Consider the following 6,064-nt stretch of genomic DNA (forward strand, 5'->3'; position numbering starts at 1 on the left):
TCTGAAGGTTTGGACTTCCACTCTAAGCTTACTCAATTTTTGAGGTGGAAAGAACTTTGCCAAGAAGGCATTGACTAGCTTTTCCCAAGAGTTCAGGCTTTCTTTAGGTTGTGAGTCCAACCATGTCCTAGCTTTGTCTCTTACAGCAAAAGGGAATAGCATAAGTCTGTAGACCTCAGGGTCAATCCCATTAGTCTTGACAGTGTCACAGATTTGTAAGAATTCAGCTAAAAACTGATGAGGATCTTCCAATGGAAGTCCATGAAACTTGCAATTCTGTTGCATTAGAGAAACTAATTGAGGCTTAAGCTCAAAATTGGTTGCTCCAATGGCAGGGATAGAGATGCTTCTCCCATAGAAGTCGGGAGTAGGTGCAGTAAAGTCACCCAGCACCTTCCTTGCATTGTTGTTGTTGTTTTCGGCTGCCATGGGTTCTTCTTCTTTGAAGATTTCTGTTAGGTCCTCTACAGAGGGTTGTGCCTTAGCTTCTCTTAGCTTTCGCTTCAAGGTCCTTTCAGGTTCAGGATCAGCCTCAACAAGAATGCCTTTGTCTTTGCTCCTGCTCATATGAAAGAGAAGAGAACAAGAAAATATAGAATCCTCTATGTCACAGTATAGAGATTCCTTGAGGTGTCAGAGGAAAAGAAAAATGGAAGGAAGAGGTTGAAAATTCGAACTTATCAAGAAAGATGGAGTTTGAATTGTGCATTAAGGAATAGTGTTAGTCCATAAATAGAAGGATGTGTGAAGAGGGGAAGAAATATTCGAAAATTAGGTAAAAGATTTTAAAAACATTTTGAAAAACTTTAATTGATTTTCGAAAACTAAGAGTGGAAAAGAAATCAAGTGATTTTTGAAAAAGATTTTGAAATTAGAAATCAAAAAGATATGATTGAAAACTATTTTGAAAAAGATGTGATTAAAAAGATATGATTGAAAAGTTATGGTTTTAAAAAGATGTGATTGAAAAGATATGGTTTGAAAAACAATTTAAAAAGATTTGATTTTGAAAATTAATGACTTGCCTAACAAGAAAAGATATGATTCAAACATTAAACCTTTCTCAACAGAAAAGGCAACATACTTGAAATGTTCAATCAAATCATTAATTGTTAGCAAGTATCTTTGAAAATTGAAAGAAATTGATTTTGATTGAAAAGATATGATTTGAAAAAGATTTGATTTTGAAAAAATTTTGAAAACTTGAAAAAAATTTGAACTGAAAATAGAATCTTCCCTCTTGTGCCATCCTGGCATTAAACGCCCAGAATGGTGCACATTCTGGCGTTTAACGCCCAAACTACTACCCTTTTGGGTGTTAAACGCCCAGCCAGGCACCCTGGCTGGCGTTTAAACGCCAGTTTGCCTTCCTTACTGGGCGTTTTGAACGCCCAGCTTTTTCTGTGTAATTCCTCTGCTGTATGTTCTGAATCTTTAATTCTCTGTATTATTGACTTGAAATGACACAAATTAAAAATATTTTTGGATTTTTAATAATAAGGAATAATCAAAATGCAACTAAAATCAAATAACAATGCATGCAAGACACCAAATTAGCAGTTTGTATACTACTGAAACTAACAAAATGAGAATGCACATAACAAAACACTCAAGTCAAGAGAATTCAAAAATCAGAGCAATGAAATCATCAAGAACATCTTGAAGATCACTTAAGACACGTGGATGAATGCAAGAAAAACAGAAACATGCAATTGACACCAAACTTAACATGAGACTAGTGTCTCAATAAGAAACATAAAATATTTTTGGTTTTTATGATTTTGTAAAATTTTTTTGGATTTTTCGAAAATTAAGTGGAAAAAGAAAATTCTTAATGAGAATTCCAGGAATCATGCAATGTTAGTCTAAAGCTTTAGTCTAAAGAAATTAGACATGGCTAGCCAAGCTTCAGCAGGACATTACATTCAATAGCTAAATTGATGAAGATCAATCAGCTTTGGTGATGATAAAAACATCACCTTGAAACACTAGAATTCATTCTTAAAAACTGTGAAGAAAAATGCCTAATCTAAGCAACAAGATGAACCGTCAGTTGTCCAAACTTGAACAATCCCCGGCAACGGCGCCAAAAACTTGGTGCTGTTGCCGGATCAGGAATATGGCATTGATGTTACCGGACCAAAAGCTTGCCGAAAACTCGAACAATCCCCGGCAACGGCGCCAAAAACTTGGTGGACGAAATTGTGATCATCAATGGCACCATCAACATGGTACGCACAATTGTAATCTCAATTATTCTTCACAACTTCGCACAACTAACCAGCAAGTGCACTGGGTCGTCCAAGTAATAAACCTTACGTGAGTAAGGGTCGATCCCATGGAGATTGTTGGTATGAAGCAAGCTATGGTCACCTTGTAAATCTTAGTCAGGCAAACTCAAATGGTTATGGATGATGTATGAATAAAACATAAAGATAAAGATAGAGATACTTATGTAACTCATTGGTGAGAATTTCAGATAAGCGTATGGAGATGCTGTGTTCCTTCCGTTTCTCTGCTTTCCTACTGTCTTCATCCAATCCTTCTTACTCCTTTGCATGCAAGCTGTATGTAAAGTTTCACCGTTGTCAGTGGCTACCTCCCATCCTCTCAGTGAAAATGTTCAACCCACCCTATCACGGCACGGCTAATCATCTGTCGGTTCTCAATCAGGTTGGAATAGAATCCAGTGATTCTTTTGCGTCTGTCACTAACGCCCAGCCCTCAGGAGTTTGAAGGTCGTCACAGTCATTCAATCATTGAATCCTACTCAGAATACCACAGACAAGGTTTAGACCTTCCGGATTCTCTTGAATGCAGTCATCAATTCTAGCTTATACCACGAAGATTCCGATTAAAGAATCCAAGAGATATCCACCCAATCTAAGGTAGAACGGAGGTGATTGACAGTCACACGTTCATAGTTGAGAATGATGATGAGTGTCACGGATCTTCACATTCATCAAGTTGAAGAACAAGTGATATCTTAGAAAAAGAACAAGCTGAATTGAATAGAAGAACAATAGTAATTGCATTAATACTCGAGGTACAGCAGAGCTCCACACCTTAATCTATGGTGTGTAGAAACTCCACCGTTGAAAATACATAAGAACAAGGTCTAGGCATGGCCGTGAGGCCAGCCTCCCAATGATCTAAGAACTAGATGTCCAAAGATGATCTAGAGATCTAAAAATGATCAAAAGATGAGAATACAATAGCAAAAGGTCCTACTTATAGAGAACTAGTAGCCTAAGGTTTACAAAGATGAGTAAATGACATAAAAATCCACTTCCGGGCCCACTTGGTGTGTGCTTGGGCTGAGCATTGAAGCATTTTCGTGTAGAGACTCTTCTTGGACCTAAACGCCAGCTTTTGTGCCAGTTTGGGCGTTTAACTCCCATTCTTGTGCCAGTTCCGGCATTTAACGCCGGGCAGTTTAAGGCTGATTTGGAACGCCGGTTTGGGCCATCAAATCTCGGAAAAAGTATGGACTATTATATATTGCTGGAAAGCCCAGGATGTCTACTTTCCAACGCCATTAAGAGCGCGCCAATTGGGCTTTTGTAGCTCCAGAAAATCTACTTCGAGTGCAGGGAGGTCAGAATCCAACAGCATCTGCAGTCCTTTTTAGTCTCTGAATCAGATTTTTGCTCAAGTCCCTCAATTTCAGCCAGAAAATACCTGAAATCACAGAAAAACACACAAACTCATAGTAAAGTCCAGAAAAGTGAATTTTAACTAAAAACTAATAAAAATATACTAAAAACTAACTAAAAGATACTAAAAACATACTAAAAACAATGCCAAAAAGCGTATAAATTATCCGCTCATCATACTTGATGTAGGAGGGCATTTGCTGGAGGGCCTTAATGAATGGTATATTTACATTAAGGGATGCAAACATGTTGAGGAATCTTGAATACATTCTCCTTGCTACACCACCTTTGAGCCTTTGAGGAAAGGGTGCATATGGGTTCAGGATATCCCCTTTCTTTAGCTCCTCCCTGTGTGTGGGTTGGGGTGCATGGTTTCTGTCTTCATGATTTTCCTTTGGACTCTCTTAGAAGTGTTCTATTTGTGTGTCCACTTCCTCCACACTCATCTCATCACTTGTGGTGATCATCTTACATTCTTCCCACCTTACTTTCTTTGTTTCTCCTCTTGGATTCTTCTCTGTGTGACTGGGAAACCCATCAGTGGGTTTGGGAAACTGTTGAGATGGATACCCTACTTGGGACTCCAGTCTCTTGATGGTTTCCCCTTGGTTTTTGATATTAGCTTGCACTTCATCCTTAAACACCTTGTTGTCTTGGACTTCTTTACATATGTCTTCAAGTAGAGTCTCAATTTTGGAAAGTCCATCTTCGATTAGTGATGGTGGGTTGAGGTTAGGTGGTTGAGAAGGGTGGTTAGGTGGGTGTTGATAGAATCTCTGTGAGGTATGTTGGTGAGTTGTATTGCTATTGGGATTGTGGTTGTGGCGTCTCTGGTCTTGGCCTTGGTCTTGGTCTTGCTGATTTCCCACCCAAAGTTAGGGTGATTTCTCCATCCAGAGTTGTAAGTTTTGGAGTATGGATCATGGATCTGTCTGGGTGAGTTTCTAACATAATTGGCTTGTTTCGAGTCACCTTCTTCTTATATATTCACTCCTTCTTGAGCTGGTAATGAAGTGATGACTGCTGTAACTTGGTTTTCTTCTACCTTCTTGGTGAGATCTGCTAGCTGCTTGGAGATCATCTTATTTTGAGCCAGCAATGCATCCATGTGGTTCAGCTCCATTACTCCTCGAGTGTTGCTTCTTTCAGAAGCATAGAAGTAGTCATTCTCAGCTATCATTTCAATGACATCTTATTTTGAACCCATTCATTAAACATGTCCGATGGGCATCTTCTTGTTAAGTCCTTAAACCTTTCCCATGCCTCATAGAGAGTTTCACCATCTTGTTGCCTGAACGTTTGCACCTCAGCTCTCAGCCTGTTAATTCTTTGAAGAGGGTAGAATCTTGCCAAAAATTTGTTCACCACATCTTCCCAATTTGTCAAGCTCACCTTCAGGAAGGACTCCAGCCACTTAGATGCTTTGTCCCTAAGTGAAAAAGGGAACAAAAGTAGTCTATAGACATCCGAATGGACTCCATTAGACTTCACAGTGTTACATATTCTCAGGAATGTGGTTAGATGTTGATTAGGGTCTTCTTGGACACTTTCTCCAAATAAGCAGTTGTTCTGAACAAGGGTGATGAGCTGGGGATTTAATTCAAAGTTGTTGGCATGTATGGTGGGCTTTTGGTTGCTGCTTCCACAACTTCTTGGGTTTGAATTGATGTAAGAGCCTAAAACTCTCCTCTCTTGCCCAGCATGATTTATAGGGCCTTCTTTGACATGGTTGTGAGCTTCTCTTTCATGGGTGTTTTCCAAGTTCTCCTCCATGTTTGTTTCAAAGTATTCCTCCTCTTCCTCATCACCAACAACTCCTTTCCCTCTTACTTCCCTCCTTAATCTCCAGAGGGTCCTCTCAGGTTCTGAATCGAAGGAAGTTGAAGCTCCGCTTCTTCTCCTTGTCATACAACTAACAGAGCATACAGCAAGAAATACAATGAAGAGATTATTCTTGTTAGGATGATTGTTAGTGTGAGTGGTGCAAATTATCAAACAGTTAGTGGGTTGGTGAGCAGAATTGTAAATAGCAACAAGAAAGAAAGAAAACAGAGAGGGTATAAGGGATGAGGAAGAAACTGAATCAACTGAAGGTAAATGACTAGATAAAGTAAACAAACAAAAGAAAAAGAGAATACTCAATCTAGTGAACTTCCAACTTAATCATTGCTGATACAAAATCAAACCCTGACAACGGCGCCAAAAACTTGATGCACAAAATCTTATCTCTCAACAAATTTTCCTTCGGCAAGTTTACCGAATTGTTGTCAAGTAAAAACTCACAATAGAGTGAGGTCGAATCCCACAGGGATTGATTGGTCAAGCAATTTTAGTTGGAAGCGTATGCTACTTGAGCTAAACAGAAGGTAGTTGGTATTGCAGGAAATTAAATGGCGAGAAAGTAAATG

The 6,064-nt window shown here is 39.0% G+C and overlaps 1 non-coding gene across 1 annotated transcript; it reads left to right on the forward strand.

The window, feature by feature from the left end:
• Window positions 1–4,874: 4,874 nt before the first annotated feature.
• On the forward strand, window positions 4,875–4,976 carry LOC127744439 (small nucleolar RNA R71). The gene has a single exon (XR_008005428.1). It is a non-coding gene; the product is annotated as a small nucleolar RNA R71 (small nucleolar RNA).
• Window positions 4,977–6,064: the final 1,088 nt, after the last annotated feature.

Source organism: Arachis duranensis, unplaced genomic scaffold (genome assembly GCF_000817695.3).
Source record: "Arachis duranensis cultivar V14167 unplaced genomic scaffold, aradu.V14167.gnm2.J7QH unplaced_Scaffold_354584, whole genome shotgun sequence".
Lineage (NCBI taxonomy): Eukaryota > Viridiplantae > Streptophyta > Magnoliopsida > Fabales > Fabaceae > Arachis > Arachis duranensis.